We start from the raw sequence: 18,789 nt of genomic DNA, 5'->3' as shown, positions 1-18,789 counted from the left end.
AGCTTATAAATAACATAAATTTGTTTCTCACAGTTTTGGAGGCTGGGAAGTCCAAAATCAAAGTACCAACAGATTAGACATCTTGTGAGGGCCTGTTTCCTAGTTCATAGATGATGCCTTCTCTCTGAGTCCTCACATGGTGGAATGGGCAAAATTGCTCTCTGGATCCTCTTTTATAAGGGCAGTAATATTATTCATGAGAATGAAACCCTCAGGATTTTATTAATTATCTCCTAACACCATGACATTGGTGATTAGGTTTTGGGAAGCACATAAACACTCCATAGCATAGACACACTATAAGAGATATATCAGTCACCTTACATGGGGACTAATAGAGTTATAACTATATATATGTAGTTAAACTATACACACACACACACACACACACACACATGTATATATTTGTTTAATGATGGGTGAATGGATGAAAGTGAAATAAGCACATATGAATAATCCCCATTGGGCAGCCCCAAATATTTCCAAAATATTAGAAGATATTTTGAAGATGAAATTGTGTTCCATATTTTAGCCTGTTTGTGACTTACTCTTCTCTGTCTGCTAATGCAGCTTTCCATTTCTTTGAAAACATCACATTTCCCTACTATTTCTGAGTCTCTAGAGTTGTTCACATGTTCATGTCAGAGAATATGCAGCTACAACATAGTACTGTAATTGTCTTTTTTTGGCTGCTTAAGTCACTCTACTTTGAGTTCTATGAGGTCTGCAGAACATTGCTGTCATTTCCCCTGTTATATTACTGTTATTGAGACTCTAATAAATCATATGTTTGCCAAATTTCTCAATATTAGGTTGTTTCTAAGGAGAAAGGCAAGACAACAGAAGTTTGACTTTCATAAACTTCCTAGGTGAAGCAGTAACTGGAGATTTACTCTCATTTAAGAAATTTTTCAGTAGAGAGGAGGGCACCTGAAACACCTCCCATGTTTCAGGAAGTATCCCATTTTAAGTCCGCTAAAATGGGCAGGAGTTGAGACATTTGAGTCAAGGTAGATACATCACACATTAGTCTAAAGAATGAGCTTAGGCCGGGCGCGGTGCCTCAAGCTTGTAATCCCAGCACTTTGGGAGGCCGAGATGGGTAGATCACGAGGTTGAGAGATCGAGACCATCCTGGTCAACATGGTGAAACGCCATCTCTACTAAAAATATAAAAAATTAGCTGGGCATGGTGGCACGTGCCTGTAATCCCAGCTACTCAGGAGGCTGAGGCAGAATTGCCTGAACCCAGGAGGCGGAGGTTGTGATGAGCCAAGATCACGCCATTGCACTCCAGCCTGGGTAATAAGAGCGAAACTCCGTCTCAAAAAAAAAAAAAAAAAAGAATGAGCTTAGTCTAAAGAATGGCAGCTTCTGAGTTTTGCCACTCTACCTTTTCTCAGGACTAGATCTAAGGAAGTTATTTTAAGTTCCTTGACAATGGCCCACAGAGTGGGGATGCTATTAAAAAATGGGAAGGAAAGCTCTCATCACATGTTATCTTAGTTGATCAGATCATGATAGGCCCTGCTTACAACCACTTATAGGTTGCCTAGTAACTTAGATGCGAAGCTGTGCTTGCCAAAGGTCCTGCCTTATTTGGCCCTTTCTAATTCTCCAAGCCCATCGCATTCTACTTTTTCTCCTTTCTCATAAAGCTCTAGCTCACTGGCCTCATCTCAGTTCCTTGAACACAGTGAATTTTTTTCTGCCTAAGGGCCCTTCATCTTACTGTGGCATCTGGCTAGAACATTCATCCACAGATCTTCAGTGGTTGGCCCTTTTTTTATAACCTTTTAGGTATCTGTTCAAATGTGGCCTCTTCCCCAATGCCTTGCCCAGCGACCTGAGCTAAAAGAGTCCCCAAATCCAGTTGTTCTTTATACATCGTCATGCTTATTCCCTTCATAGTACTTATCACTATCTAATTATCCTGTTCATATATTTATTTATGTGCTATTATCTGTCTCTCCCTACCACATAAGCTCTTTGAGAATGAGATCCTTGCTATGTGTACACTGTTATGCCAAAAACATTGAATGGTATCTACCACATTGTAGGTAGTCAGTAAAAATTGTTGAACCAATGAATTTTTCTGTCTTGTGTACCAGGCTATGAGTTCTGAAAGGACTGGATCAAGGTCTGTTTTGCTCATTATTGTATCTCCACACACAGAGGACATACCTAATAAATATGTGCTGAATAAAAGTGAAAGAAGAATAGTAAGTCAAGAGTTATAAAGCCAGGAACACTAAAAAATCCAGGCCAGACACTTTCAACCAGATAGTAGTTAATTGTAGCAGTATCCTCCGCATGCAGGTTCAGAGCCTGCTCTGAGGGACCAGGCAAACGGAAGTGAAGTGCAAGTCTGCCAAGGTTTCACCAGCCTGTAGGCGCATTCAGGGTCACATGAAGACTGCCTGATTTCAGGACTTATTTCCTCTATTTGCATAATGCTTGTCCTCAGCCCTTAAGATGATCCCTTTCAGCGTTTCTGAGAGTCCCCAGGAAGTTTCTCACTTGTGATTAAGAAAAAGTCTAGCTTTATTAATGCTCTCACTGCCTTTTAGACACCATATTTATCCTCCAAAGATTACCATTACTCTGCTAGGTCCTGTTCTACCAAGCATGCCATCCTTCAGCAAACCCCCACTGCTGTTTCACTGACCACAAAAGACTTTACCAGACTCATGCATTTCTGAACATTTCACAGCAATGAAGCTCGATGATCTGTGGCAAACTTTCCCCTGTGGTTACCTCTCTCTCCCTTGTAACTTTTAATCCGAGGTGTCAAAAACGGTGCAGTATGTATGTGTGTGCCTTAATATTTTATAGTGTTCATCTAATGTTTTTTCAGTTTTTATCTATGGCTCTCACTTTGCCTAGGACCCAAACATGAATCTATGGAATTTGGCTGGGAACAGATATGAGTGACAGTCACAAAGTTATGCTCAGAATCCGTATTCTCCTCTGGGAAGAAACTGGAGCGCTCGTTGTGGCTCCCACCTTCCACCTTTAAGATGAGTTCTCTCCCAGAGGATTCTACAGCCCTCCTCCAATTAGACTGCTGTCAGAGTAGCTCACAATTTATTCAAAATGCCTAGTGGCCCAAGCAGGAGACAAAGCTCAAGCTCTTTCCTAAAGGCTCATCGGGCTTCAGGAAAATAGTCTGGCTTCACAAATTCCCCAGACATGCTTAAACGGGCCCAGATTCAAGCTGAAACTCTACTAGCCTGATACAAAAGCAAATCTTCAAATGAACTCAGCTGTAACAAACCTTCAAACCACATAAAGCCATCCCACACCGTTGGCAATGAACACAGCCAACAGCAACAGAGGCCATGAGGTGGCAGCAAGAGCAACTTAAAGGCCAGGAAAGGGAATACCGAAGCCAACCACCTCACAGGATACTCTGCCAAGAGTAAGAAGAAATTTGGGCTTCTGACAATTCTGCTGAAATTCCTCCATGATACTCCTCAAACTGAGAACACAGATTACTTGTTATTATACAAATATGTAGAATGAAAGGATATATAAATCATTAAAATAGCTGTTATGTTTGGATGATAAAATTGTAATGCTTTTTCTAAATAAGTTTAATTTGTATATTTTGCTACTCTGTTTTTACAATTAAAGGGCAAGGAAAAAAATGAAGATTGTTATTATATATCTGTGAGCCTAATTGTCCTAAGATAGGCAGAAAAATAACCTCTTATTCAACCTAAGAGTTAATTATTAATTATCTCTAAACCTTGTTCAGTTTGTAAATTTGTGTGTTGAAAGCCATAACATAAAAATAGCAGAATCTCAGTTCACAAATTCAAAAGTGCAAGAACCATCATATTTGTTTATAATCTGTAAGTCACTTGAAATCCAACTCCATGCCCCATTCCTATAAGCTGGTGAGAAATTTAGTGGGAATTAAGGCTCCACCAGCCCAAGGCTGTACCTCACATCTAATGTATCACTAAGACTCAGGAGGGCCCCACTCATTAATCATTTGCTTACTCTGTTTTCTGCTGAAATGCCAGGAAATTTTCCACGGCTCTGCTGCTTTGGTCCACATTCAGTGATGGGAATCATCAGAAGTACATTTCCTGTACTGTACTGAAGGTGTGGCTTCTGACTGCTCGCAGAAGTAAGCCAGCTCCTTTAGTGGTCATGCCACCTCTTGACTCTGCAAAAAGGAAATATAAAGGGACTGGTCACCTGTTTGCAAATAATATTTTTCACAATGTAATTAACATGAATGTCTAGAGAACACTTCTATCAACTAAAACACACATGCAATTAACTTTACTGACATAGAGTTGTAATAATAAACATAAATGGCATTTTGAGATTCGAAAATAATTTCTGCAGATTAAATAGAAGGCAAGGAATGGCTAAAGCCTTTTCTAATATGTATGTATATATCTTTCCTGTTTTAAATTATATTTTAATGGTGGGCCTGAATTACTTGCCACCTGAATATAAAAATATTCAAGACATTTCCTGGGTTAGCTATTAAAAATACCTTATTTTATCTAATATGTTGAGGCCTGAAGTTTCCTTCTCACATAATGAAATGTGCATCTTTTTGTGATAGGAGCAATGTCCTAACACTTTCATATTGTTCTTTTTTATTTCAAGGTATGTAAGGATTTCATTCACTCTGAGCACATAGATGCATTAAGTCATTCATCCAGGGTGGAGGATAGAAGTCACCCACACACAGTGTCTTGCATAACACGGGTCTGTTCCACCTGCACCATGGACACCCAGGATAGTGACAGATGTACCTGTCAGAGGCTCACTCCCTGCTTTATCTGATAGGGCAAGGTTGTACAGGGAGTGCCCCACAACTGGACTAGTCCTGTCAGAACCCACAGATGCCTCTGGGGCAAAGAAGGGGGCAAAAAGGGTGCCTTTCCTCTAAAATCATGCAGGCTGAGGAAAAGCTAAGACGCGCCTTCTCCATCATCACTGTAGGTGAGTGCAGGATGGAGAGACAGAAGAAAACCAAACACCGATAAAATGGTAATATTTATTTTTACAACGTAAGTATCTTATAGAAAATAAACCATTTGAATTTTAAAAATCGAAGTTGAGGGAAAGAGTAATAGTTCAAGGGAAAACGGCATTTCTATATTAGTGAGTAAAATAAATGTGGTTTTAAAAAAAAACAAGTATCTCTGGGATGGTACATTAACAAAGTTTTGGTATTTGATAGTTTATTATTTAGAATTCAAAATTATAGTCATTAAAAATATATATCTTACCATATAATCACATCAAATAAACTCATATCAATATACAATGGTAATAGTAACAAAAGTAATCAGTCCTGAAGTATCTCAGAGTGAAACAAAAAATGACATTGTTTTATAGTTATAAACAACTTTACAATTTTCAAAGTGCTTTCACTTAAATGGTCCCATTTGATCCTCATATCAGTCCATGAGATAGGCAGCACAATTTTTTCTATCGTTAGTTTGCAGGTAGGAGACTGGAGCCCAGACCAATTTAGTGATTTGCCATGAGGTATATGGCTTGGAAATACATAAACTAGAAATAGAACTCTGGACTTTTGCTTTTCGGTCCATTTTTATTTCTTATCTAATGGTTATTCATAGCTCTGTAGTTTTTGTCATTGAAAACAGACATCAATTTCCAGAGGTGAGTAAAGCTTGTCCACAGATAGGTGTAGTTTACAGTATTTATCCATATTGGATTGATATATTTTATGGCTGTCCATGTTCAAGTACTGTTAAAATAATGAGAAGCAACCTAATAAATAACTCCGCTTACAACTGTCCTTTGTATTCTCCAAGAGTCTCACTTTTTGATCGTGATTTAGTTGGCAGATGTAGTTTTGAAGAGCATTGCTTCTACCTACTCCACCCTTTGACCCAGTTTCTACCAAAAGCTGGCACCACAACTATTATATTGCTTATATTGCAGAAGCTTTGAGCTTCTTTAAATCTGTCTCAACAACTTTCAACCAGGCTATTTAACTCACCCAGAAAAGGGCAGAAGTAAGGAGACACATATGCAAGGACATTGTCAGGTTCATTCTCTTTCCCACCTAGTTCCTAGGTCCATCCCTTTCCACCAAGGCTTACAAGTAAACACAGAGATGTGTTAGGTGAGAGACTGTATTTTGTTTTCCCGCAGACCTTGAGAAGCCATACAAATACTGTCAGCACTGAAGGATCCTCAGAAGCCATGGAAACTTCAGCTGTGATGCAGTTCCATGAAGAACATTTTGTTTTACTTAAAACTTTCTGGTTACCCTGGGCCCCGCTTATGATCAGAAAAAACTCATATAAATATATAATGGTAAGAGTAACAATAATATTACCATCCTAACATTTGTGAGATCCAGGGCAATAGTGCACATAGAGATTCACATACCATTTGTCTAAATATTTAAATGTCATGCTAACAAGCTGTAATATTAAATATGTTCTCTCCTCTTTTGCAACAATGGTACAGCCACAATAACAAAATTGAAATACATACTTGACACTACGGTTTCATGTTACTGATAGCTGGCAAAATAGAAAAGTCATTTGAATTTAATTATTACTCTATATTTGGGGATTTTTTTTTTAGACAGGTCTCATTCTTTCACCTAGGCTGGAATGCAGTAGCTCACTGTAACCTCGAACTCCTGGGCTCAAATGATCTTAGCACCTCAGCCTCCCAAGTAGCTAGGAGTATAGGCACATGGCACCACACCAAGCTTTTTCATTTTTCTACTGACAGGGGTCTCACTATGTCAACCAGGCTGGTCTTAAACTCATGAGCCCCATGCTCAGCTGGGATTTTTGTTGATAAGCCAGTCATTTTTGAATTATAACATGAAACAATATAATGTATAAGTTATTTGTAAATTGATTTAGTTCATAAATTTATTTTTCTTACTTTCATTAGAAAACTATCACTTATTATGTTGTATTAATTAAGACTTTCAGATAATTCATGCTCTATTGAGAGTACTGACCTAAAAGACTAAAAACATTTTTTTTTTTTTATATTGAGTTTTGCTTTTGTTGCTCAGGCTGGAGTGCAATGGTGCAATCTCAGCTCACTGCAACCTCCACCTTCTGGGTTCAAGCAATTCTCCTGCCTCAGCCTCCCAAGTAGCTGGGATTACAGGCATGCGGCACCGTGCCCAGACAATTTTGTATTTTCTCAGTAAAAACAGAGTTTCACCATGTTGGTCAGGCTGGTCTCAAACTCCTGACTTCAGGTGATCCACCTTCCTCAGCCTCCCAAAGTGCTGGAATTACAGGTGTGAGCCACCATGCCTGGCCAGGACTAAAATATAATTGTGGCACCTGCCTGTAGTTCCAGCTACTGTGGAGGCTGAGGCAGGAGGACCCCTTGAGTGCAGGAGTCCAAGGCTGAAGTTCACTATGATTGTGCCAATGAATAGCCACTGTATTCCAGCCTGGGCAGTCTAGTGATGCTTAGCTTTAAACAAAATTAATTATAATTGTAAATTTTCAGCAAAGATCATAATAAATATAAAAATAGAATTATTTTTCATGTTTTTCTGAAAAGTGATTTTTTTAAATATTCAAAATTATTTATTTAACTAAAAGTCAAAATACAAACTCTAATGCATATACAAAAATTAACATTATCTGAAGTTAAATTTTATAACTCATTATTTGAAAATTTAATTAAAAACTTATTAGCTATTTTCATAAAAATAAAACTATTCACAATTCTAGTATTAAATGTTCATCCAGTTTTCAATATAAAGTCAGTAACACATTTTATATATGTCACAGCTAGATCAGTGTTGTCCAACAGAAATACAGTGCAAACCACATATAAACTTTTATTTTTTTTACATTAAAGGTCCACATTAGAAAAATTTAAAAGTGAACATTAACACATTATTAATATTTGTTTTAATAATATATTTTATTTAATCTATATATTAAAATTTTTCAACATGTAATAAAAATAATAAAGGCTTTTGGATTCTTTTTTCATACTGTCTTCAAAATTCAAAAATACACAAAATAAATTTTACAATTATAACACTTCTCAGCTGGACACATTTCAGGTGCCCAGAAGCCATGCGTGGCTAAGGCTACCATATTGGACAGCAATGTGAATTCTTTAATATGTCAAGTATTCTTCAGTTGCCATGTACAACTACTGCAAATACCACATAAATTGAAGGCTTTCAGACCCACAGATTGACATACAAAGAAAAGCAACATAACGGATTTTCCACACAACTGGGAATGAGTAAGAGGAAGAACTTGACATGTTAACATGTCCAAATAAATTATCTTTTCTCTTATCTAAGCACTTCTACCACTCTAATCCTCGGAAGCAGTGTCCATCTCTGATGCAGGTGCAATCCACAAACCATCATGGATGCAAGGGCCTTTTGTGGCAAAGGTCGCAGGACAAGAGGTTTGAAGAAGCATTTCCTTGGGGTCCAAAGGAGGGTTAGGATGAGAGTGGATGTTTAGGAATGCATGCTACACTGTGCAGTGCAGAGCATCAGACAGCAAGTAACAGACATACCATGTGTCAGTTAACTCATTTGTTGGTGCATTTATGAAAATCAGGGCTGAAGGAAGGGGTTGCACTTGCTCAGGTATGAGGAGGACACTGAATCAGGGCAGTCCCAGAACTAGCCTGGTTTCCCAGGAGTGCATTAGAAAAGGAAGGGATCAAGATGGGCCAGGTCTCTTAGGACTGTGCTAGATGAGGGAAGATGGGCTGGACTGTGAATCGTCATGCAGTAATAGCAGTGCTTCAAGAATAAGATGAATGGCAAGGTCTGGTCTGAGAGAGCAGGAGTACTTGGGGTAAGGTTGGCAAACTGCAATGACCAGGAATGCGTATACTCTGTTAATTATTGCCAATCTTCTAGTTTTTCCAAAGTGGCCACATATCTAACAAGATGCAAATTTTTCTAGCAATCATTATTATTCTGCATACATCTATGATATCTACTTATCCATCTATCTATCCATTCATTCATTCATTCATCCATTTAACATGTCATCTATATTGAAAATCTATTCACCGCCAGACACTGTTCTTAGTACTACATCTACAACGATGAATAGGGTACAATCCCTACACTTAAATAACTCTTATTACTGTATAGGAATCAACCCTCCGCTAAGACATTCTTTCTTATCTCTTGTAGTTATTTCCTCAAAAATGTGAACACCTGCTTGTGTTATCCTCCTCAATGTTGGTGCAGATCAAGGACCCTTTGGGGGCTGTTGTCCATGTCAGCTTTTTCTGGGAGGCTGAAAATTGCTGTGCAGAACCTCTTGGGCTCTCCTTCTAAGACCACTTGATTAAGGAAGTGTGTATTTCCCTCACTTCTATAAAATATCTGAATAGAAAACATAATATACGCTGTTTGTGGTAGATTATGCCTGTAATCCAAGCACTTTGGGAGGCTTAGACAGGAGAATAGCTTGAAGCCAGCCTGGGCAACAGTGAGACCCTATCACTACAAAATTTTTTTTTTTAAATAGGTGGAAGTGGTGATGTGCACTTGCAGTCCTATCTACTCAAGAAGCAGAAGTGAGAGGGTCACTTGAGTTCCGGCATTCAAGGCTGCAGTGAGCTATGATTGTGCTGCTGTACTCTAGCGTGGGTGACAAAGTGAGACACTGCCTCTTTAAAAGGGGGAAGAAACATGATATCGGGAGAAGTAGCTGCTGTCAGGGGATAGAGATAAAATACATTTGTGGTGGCCAAATCTGTATGATCCTCTTATAATATTTTGGTATTGGAAGAAATTCTTTCAACATGAGAATATACTATAGAATACTATATAACACATAAGATGACTAACTTTTCCTCCGTGGAAAGAAATACTTTTCAATGATTATTTCCCTTTCCTACATACCAAGTAAATTTTGGAACATTACATATAGTTACTAAATTCAATTATTAATGAAGAGAAAAATGTATTAAAAATTTTTTTGCCATTTCCAGTGGAGAACTTACTATCTTTTAGTTAAATTTGGTAGTGAACTATATCAGTGGTAAAAAAAAATGCCATGCTTTAAACATATTTTAATATTCATTATCTCATTTGACCCACATAACAACTATATGAAGTAGTTAAGGAACGCATTATCTTCATTTATCAGATAAGGAGTTGAGCCATAAAGAGACTAGAGACTTGTACATGCCCCAACACATTAGGGCCAGAGATAAAAATAGACTTGAAGTCTCTGGATTCCTAGTCCACAATGCTTTCCATGATAACACAATATCTTCCTAGTCGCTCTTCAAAAGTTGATGATCTGTTGCAGACAAAACACTAAAGGAAAATCCTCATAAGTAAAAAATCCAACCTGCTAGCTAGGATCTAGTAAAATGTGCTCAGAATACATTGTTTTCCTTTGTCTCACCCTTATTTATTGTAGATCAAAATGGAATACATAAATATACACAACCAGAAACTTACTGAGACCAATTATTTCACCATTTTATGGATTTTATGCCCAACATTAATTCATATGTCATCTCTTATTTAGAAATCTTTTGAATTATTCTGGGCAAAAAATGTACTAATAATGTAGAAAATGCTGCTGAATTTAATTATTCTTTGGCAATAAAAATTTGTGAGTTTGCTGATAAGTTAAGTTAGCTCTACCAGATAGACCTCATTATTTGCAGACCTGACTTCGTTTCTCAGTAAAATGGTCTTCTCAGTAGAGCACGAGGGAATAATATTTCTTTCACTTTCTATGTTCGCTTTATAAGTAGGGAAAATTTTATGATCATTTAGTTCTTGCTTCACTGCCAACCCCTGAAATTTAATCTTATATATGATCTGCCAAGGACAAAACTTTCCACTTTACAAAAAACTTTTCTCCATAAAATACCCATTGGCCCCAGATATGAAATTTGCTGATGTACATGTTTTCAAAAAATAAAATAAAAGTTGTGGAAAGCAGCAATGTGGTAGGGAAATCACTGTTAATTCTCAAAAGTGATGGGGTCATGGGAAATAAGGTGGTAGGGGGTTAGGGGAGAGGTAGGAAGTAGGAATGTATATATATCACATAAGTACATACAGGAAAGAAAAACTCTCACTTTAAAGAGTGTAGTGAGGTACTAAGAATAAAAAACTGCACAATTATATCTCTATAATAAATTACCAGACATTTAAATTACTTTCTTCCTTTTGATTTCCTTGAATATAGTAAAATAGATAGCAACATACAGAGAATAAACATAGCAAAGCAACTCTTGGAATTCTATTTACTAAAGTTTTCAAGTAAAGTCAATGTATTCCACAAGTTTTTACAATGAATGAAATAGGTTGAGTTTTAACCTATTTAAAACCTGCATGGCAGGTTTTAAAATGATTAAAAATACAATCTTTCAGTTCAAAATTAAATACACTTACTGTATTATTCTGTTCTCATGCTGCTAATAAATACATACCTGTACCGGGTAATTAATAAAGGAAAGAGGTTCAATTGACTCACAGCTCCATATGGCTGTGGAGGCCTCACAATCATGGTGAAAGGCAAAGGAGGAGGCAAGTTATATTTTACATGGTGGCAGGCAAGAGAGCATGTGAGGGAGAACTCTCCTTAATAAAACCAGTAGATCTTGGAAGACTTATTCACTATAACAAGAATCACACGGGAAAAACCTGCCCCCATAATACAACTACCTCCCATGACACGTGGGGATTCAAAGTAAGATTTGGGTGGAGACACAGAGTGAAACCATATCTAATTTTCTGATGTATATGTTTCCAACCAGTCCCAATGAGATGAACCGGGTACCTCTGTTGAGACTGCAGTAATCACCTGCCTTCTGCATTGATCTCACTGGGAACTGTAGACCAGAGCTGTTCCTATTTGGCCATCTTGTCAGCAACCCGACTCTGGGCTTCTTAATTACATTATTGAAATAAAAAAAATTTCAATTTTAAATTTTACTGATGTATATGTTTTCAAAGAAAAGATAAAAGTTGAATTTTATAATTGAATTTTCTTTTAAATTTCAATAATGTAATTAAGAAGCCCAGAGGAAAGTTGCTGGCAAGATGGCCGAATAGGAGCAACTTCAGTCTGCAGTTCCTAGCAAGATCAATGCAAAAAGCAGGTGATTTCTTCATTTCCAACTGAAGTACCCAGTTCATCTCATTGGGACTGGTTGGACAGTGAGTGCAGTCCATGGAGGGTAAGCCGAAGCAGGGTGGAGTGTCATCTTGCCCAGGAAGTGCAAGGGGTCAGCTCCCTCTTCTAGCCAGGGGAAGCTGTGAGGGACTAAGCCATGAGGGACTGAGCCATGAGGAATGGTGCATGCTAGCCCAGATACTGTGCTTTTCCCCATGTTCTTCACACCCGCTGACCAGAAGATTCCCTCTGGTGCCTACACCACTAGGGTCCTGGGTTTCAAGCGCAAAACTGGGCAGCCATTTGGGCAGACACCAAGCTAGCTGCATGCATTTTTTTTTCATACCCCAGTGGCACCTGGAATGCTGGTGAGACAGAACTGTTCACTCCCCAGGAAAGGAGTCTGACCAGGGAGATAAGTGGTTTGGCTCGGCAGGTCCCACACCTATGGAGCCCAGCAAGCTAAGATCCACTGGCTTGAAACCCTCCCTGCCAGCACAGCAGTCTGAGGTCAACCTAAGATGCTCCGCCATTGCTGAGGCTTGAGTAGGTGGTTTTACCCTCACAGTGTAAATATAAAGCCACCCAGAAGATTGAACTGAGCAGAGCCCACCACAGCACAGCAAGGCCACTGTGGCCAGACTGCCTCTCTAGATTTCTGCTCTCTGAACAGGGCATCTCTAAAAAAAAAGGCAGCAGCCCCAGTCAGGGGCTTATAGATAAAAGCCCCAACTCCCTGGAATAGAGCACCTATGGGAAGGGGCAACTGTGGTTGCAGCTTCAACAGACTTACACATTCCTGCCTGACAGCTCTGAAGAGAGGAGCAGATCTCTCAGCACAGTGTTCAAGCTCTGCTAAGGGTCAGACTGCCTCCTCAAGTGGGTCCCTGAACCCTGTGTCTCCTGATTGGGAGACATTTCCCAGGAGAGGCCAACAGACACCTCATACAGGAGAGCTCCAGCTGGCATCTGCAGGTGCCTCTCTGGGAGGAAGCTTCCAGAGGAAGGAATAAGCAGCAATCTTTGCTGTTCTTCAGGGTGATACCTAGGCTAATAGGATCTGGAGTGGACCTCCAGCAAACTCCAGCAAACATATAGCAGAGGGGTCTGACTGTTAGAAGGAAAACTAACAAACAAAGAAATAGCATCAATATCAACAAAAAGCACATCCACTCAGACACCCCATCTAAAGGCCACCAACATCAGAGATCAAAGATAGATAAAGCCATGAAGATGGAGAGAAACCAGTGCAAAAAGGCTGAAAATTCCAAAAACTGGAAGTCCTCTTCCCCTCCAAAGGATCACAACTCCTCACCAGCAAGGGAACAAAATTAGAGAATGAGTTTGATGAACTGATGGAAGTAGGCTTCACAAGGTATGTAATAACAAACTCCTCCGAGCTAAAGGAGCATGTTTAAATGCAATGCAAGGAAGCTAAGAACCTTGAAAAAAGGTTAGATGAATTGCTGACTAGAATAACCAGTTTAGAGAAAAACATAAATGACATAATGGAGCTGAAAAACACAGCATGAGAACTTCGTGAAGCATACACAAGTATCAACAGCCAAGTAAATCAAGCAGAAGAAAAGATATCAGAGATTGAAGGTCAACTTAATAAAATCAAATGAGAAGACAAGATTAGAGAATAAAGAATAAAAAAGATCAAATAAAGCCCCAAGAAATATGAGACTATGTGAAAAGACTAAATCTACATTTGACTGGTGTACCTGAAAGTGGCAGGGAGGATGGAACCAAGTTGGAAAACACTATTCAGGATATTATCCAGGAGAACTTCCCCAACCTAGCAAGACAGGCCAACACTCAAATTCAGGAAATACAGAGAACACCACACAGATACTGCTTGAGAAGAGCAACCCCAAGATACATAATCATCAGATTTGCCAAGATTAAAAGGAAGTAAAAAATATTAAGAGAAGCCAGAGAGAAAGGTTGGGTTACCTAAAAAGGGAAGCCCATCAGACTAACAGTGGATCTCTTGGCAGAAACCCTACAAGCCAGAAGAGAGTGGGGGGCCAATATTCAAAATTCTTAAATAATTTTCAGCCCAGAATTTCATATCCAGCCAAACTAAGCTTCATAAGTGAAGGAGAAATAAAATACTTTACAGACAAGCAAATGCTAAGAGATTTTGTCACTACCAGACCTGCTTTACAAGAGCTCCTGAAGAAGGAAGCACCAAACATGGAAAGGAACAACTGGTACCAGCCACTGTAAAAACATACTAAATTGTAAAGACCATTGATGGTATGTAGAAACTACATTAACTAATGGGTAAAATAATCAGCTAGCATCATAATGACATGATCAAATTCAAACATAACAATATTAACCTTAAATGTAAATGGGCTAAATGCCCATTAAAAGACATAGAGTGGCAAATTGGGTAAAGAGCCAAGACCCATCAGTGTACTGTATTCAGGAGACCCATATCACATGCAAAGACACACATAGGCTCAAAATAAAGGGATGGAGAAATATTTACCAAGCAAATAGAAAGAAAAAAAGAGCAGGGGTTGTGATCTTAGTCTTTGATAAAACAGACTTTAAATGAATAAAGGTCAAAAGAGACAAAGAAGGGCATTACATAATGGTAAGGGGATCAATGCAACAAGAAGAGCTAACTATCCTAAACATACATGCACCCAATACAGGAGCACCTGCATTCATAAAGCAAGTTCCTTAGAGACCTACAAAGAGACTTAGACTTCCGCACAATAATGGTGGGAGACCTTAACACCCCACTGTCAATATTAGACAGATCAATAAGACAGAAAATTAATAAAGATATTCAGGACATGAACTCAGCTCTGGACTAAGCAGATCTAACAGACATTTACAGAACTCTCCACCCCAAATCAACAGATACTCATTCTTCTCAGCACTTTAGAATATTGCACTTATTCTAAAATTGACCAAATAATTGGAAGTAAAACACTCCTCAGCAAATGCAAAAGAATGGAAATCATAACAAACAGTCTCTCAGATCACAGTGCAATCAAATTAGAACTCAGGATTACGAAACTCACTCAAAACTGCACAACCTGCTCCTGAATGACTACTGGGTAAATAACAAAATTAAGGCAGAAATAAAGAAGTTCTTGGAAATCAAGGAGAACAAAGACACAATGTACCAGACTCTTGGGGACACATTTAAAGCAGTGTCTACAGGAAACCTTATAGCACTAAATGCCCACAAGAGAAAACAAGCAAGATCTAACATCAACACCCTAATGTCCCAATTAAAAGAACTAGAGAAGCAAAAGCAGACAAATTCAAAATCTAGCAGAACACAAGAAACAACTAAAATCAGAGCAGAACTGAAGGAGATAGAGACACAAAAAAAACCCTTCAAAAAATTAATGAATCCAGGAGCTGTTTTTTTGAAAAGTTCAACAAAATAGACCCCAATCAGACTAATAAAGAATAAAAAGAGATAAGAATCAAATAGACACAATAAAAAATGATAAAGGGGATATCACCACAGAGTCCACAGAAATACAAACTACCATCAGAGAATACTATAAACACCTTTATGCAGATAAACTAGAAAATCTAGAAGAAATGGATAAATTGCTGGACAGATACAGCCTCCCAAGCATAAACCAGGAGGAAGTCGAATCCCTAAATAGACCAACAACAAGTTCTGAAATTGAGGCAGCAATTTAGAGCCTACCAACCAAAAAAAGTCCAGGACCAGACAGATTCACAGCTGAGGTACATAGAGGAGCTGGTACTGTTCCTTCTGCTGATACCAAAGTCTGGCAAAAACACAACAAAAAAAAAAAAGAAAATTTCAAGCCAATATCCATGATAAACATTGATGTGAAAATCCTCAATAAAATGCTGGCAAACAGAATCCAGCAGCACATGAAAAAGCGTGTCCATCATGATCCAGTCAGCTTCATCCCTGTGATGCAAGGCTGGTTCAACATATGCAAATCAATAAACATCATCCATCACACAAACAGAACCAATGACAAAAACCACATGATTATCTCAATAGATGCAGAGAAGGCCTTCAATAAAATTCAACACCCCTTTATACTAAAAACTCTCAAGAGACTAGGTATCGATGGAATGTATCTCAAAATAATAAGAGCTATTTATCACAAACCCACAGCCATTATCATACTGAATGGGCAAATGCTGGAAGCATTCCCTTTGAAAACTGGCACAAGACATGGATGCCCTTTCTCACTACTCCTATTCAACATAGTATTGGAAGTTCTGGCCAGGGCAATCAGGCAAGAGAAATAAAAGGTATTCAAATAGGAAAAGAGGAAGTCAAATTCTTTCTGTTTGCAGATGACATGATTGTATATTTAGAAAACCCCATCCTCTCAGCCCAAAATTCCTTTTTTTTTTTTTGAGACAGAGTCTCAGTCTGTCACTAGGCTGGAGAGTAGTGGTGCAATCTCAGCTAACTGCAACCTCCACCTCCAGGGTTCAAGCAATTATTCTGCCTCAGTCTCCCAAGTAGCTGGGACTACAGGTGTGAGCCACCATGCAAGGTTAATTTTCTTGTATTTTAGTAGACATGGGGTTTCACCATGTTGGCCAGGATGGTCTTGATCTCCTGATGTCGTGATCTATCTGCCTCGGCCTCCCAAAGTGCTGGGATTACAGGCATGAGCCACCATGCCAGGCCCCAAAATCTCTTTTAGCTGATAAACAACTTCAGCAAAGTCTCAGGATACAAAATCAATGTGCAAACATCGCAAGCATTTGTATACACCAATAATAGGCGGAGAATAAAATCATGAGTGAACTCTCATTCTCAATTGCTATAAAGAGAATAAAATACCCAGGAATACAACCTACGAGGGACGTGAAAGATCTCTTCAAAGAGAACTACAAACCACTGCTCAAAGAAATGAGAGGACACAAACAAATGGATAAACATTCCATGCTCATGGATAGGAAGAATCAACATCATGAAAATGGCCATACTGCCCAAAGTGATTTATAGATTCAATGCTATCCCCATCAAGCTACGATTGACTTTCTTCACAGAATTAGAAAAAACGACTTTAAATTTTATATGGAACCAAAAATGAGCCTACATAGTCAAGACAATCCTAAGCAAAAAGAACAAAGCTGGAGGCATCACACTAGCTGACTTCAGACTGTACTAGATACAGACTATGTTACAGTAACAAAAATGGCATGGTACTGGTACCAAAACAGATGTATAGATCAATGAAACAAAACAGGGGCCTCAGAAATAATGCCACACATCTACAATCATCTGACCTTTGACAAACCTGACAAAAACGAGGAATGGGGAAAATATTCTGTTTAATAAATGGTGTTGGGAAAACTGGTTAGCCATATGCAGAAAACTGATCCATACCTCTTCCTTACACCTTATACAAAAATTAACTCAAGATGGATTAAAGACTTAAATGTAAGACCTAAAACCATAAAAACTCTAGAAGAAAACTAGACAATACCATTCAGGAGATAGGCAAAGACTTTATGACTAAAATACCAAAAGCAATGGCAACAAAAGCCAAAACTGACAAATGGGATCTAATAAGATTAAAAAGCTTCTGCACTGTAAAAGAAACTATCAACACAGTGAACAGGCAACCTACGGAATGGGAGAAAAATTTGCAATCTATCCATCTGACAAAGGGCTAATATCCAGAATTGACAAAGAACTTAAACAAATTTACAAGAAAAAAAAAATCAAAGAGTGGGCAAAGGATAATGACAGACACTTCTCAAAGCGAGACATTTTTGCAGCCAACAAACATGAAAAAAAAGCTCGTCATCTCACTGGTCATCAGAGAAATGCAAATCAAAACCACAATGAGATACCATCTCACACCAGTTAGAATGGCAATCATCAAAAAGTCAAGAAACAACAGATGCTGGAGAGGATGTGGAGAAATAGGAACACTTTTACACTGTTGGTGAGAGTGTAAATTAGTTCAACCATTGTAGAAGACAGTGTGGCGATTCCACAAAGATCTAGAACTAGAAATACAATTCGACCCAGCAATCACATTACTGGGTATATACCCAAAGGATTATAAATCATTCTAATATAAAGACACATGCACATGTACATATATTGCAGCAATATTCACAATAGCAAAGACTTGGAACCAACCCAAATGCTCATCAGTGATGGACTGGATAAAGAAAATACGGCACATAGACACCATGGAATACTATGCATCCATAAAAAAAGAGTTTATGTCCTTTGCAGGGACGTGGATGAAGCTGGAAGCCATCATTCTTAGCAAACTAACACAAGATCAGAAAACCGAACACCACATGTTCTCACTCATAAGTGGGACTTGAACAACAAGAACACGTGGCCACAGGGAGGGGAGTATCACAGAATAGGGTCTGTTGGAGGGTAGGTTAGGGGAGGAATAGCATTAGGAGAAATACCTAATGTAGATGATAGATTGATGGGTGCAGGAAAGCACCATGGCATGTGTATACCTATGTAACAAACCTGCACATTCTGTACATGTACCCCAGAACTCAGAGTATAATAATAATAATAAAGAATCCCAGAAAAATTCAAATGTAACAATGCTTATCAGCTTCATCTTTTACACCCTGGCCAAAACTTTATTTGGCTATCTTGTAAAAATTATGAAGTTATCAATCAATATTGTCC

General features: G+C 38.5%; 1 protein-coding gene across 2 annotated transcripts in view; it reads right to left on the bottom strand.

The window, feature by feature from the left end:
• TTK (TTK protein kinase) overlaps nt 1–18,789 on the bottom strand; it is a 119,822-nt gene that overhangs the window by 69,505 nt on the left and 31,528 nt on the right. For both annotated transcript variants that reach the window (XM_035297701.3, XM_035297703.3), the window contains exon 2: nt 4,009–4,177. The gene's annotated coding sequence lies outside the window, so the exon portion shown is untranslated. The remainder of the gene's footprint in view (nt 1–4,008; nt 4,178–18,789) is intronic.

Source organism: Callithrix jacchus, chromosome 4 (genome assembly GCF_049354715.1).
Source record: "Callithrix jacchus isolate 240 chromosome 4, calJac240_pri, whole genome shotgun sequence".
Lineage (NCBI taxonomy): Eukaryota > Metazoa > Chordata > Mammalia > Primates > Cebidae > Callithrix > Callithrix jacchus.
This window is presented reverse-complemented; position numbering and strand designations above follow the sequence as displayed.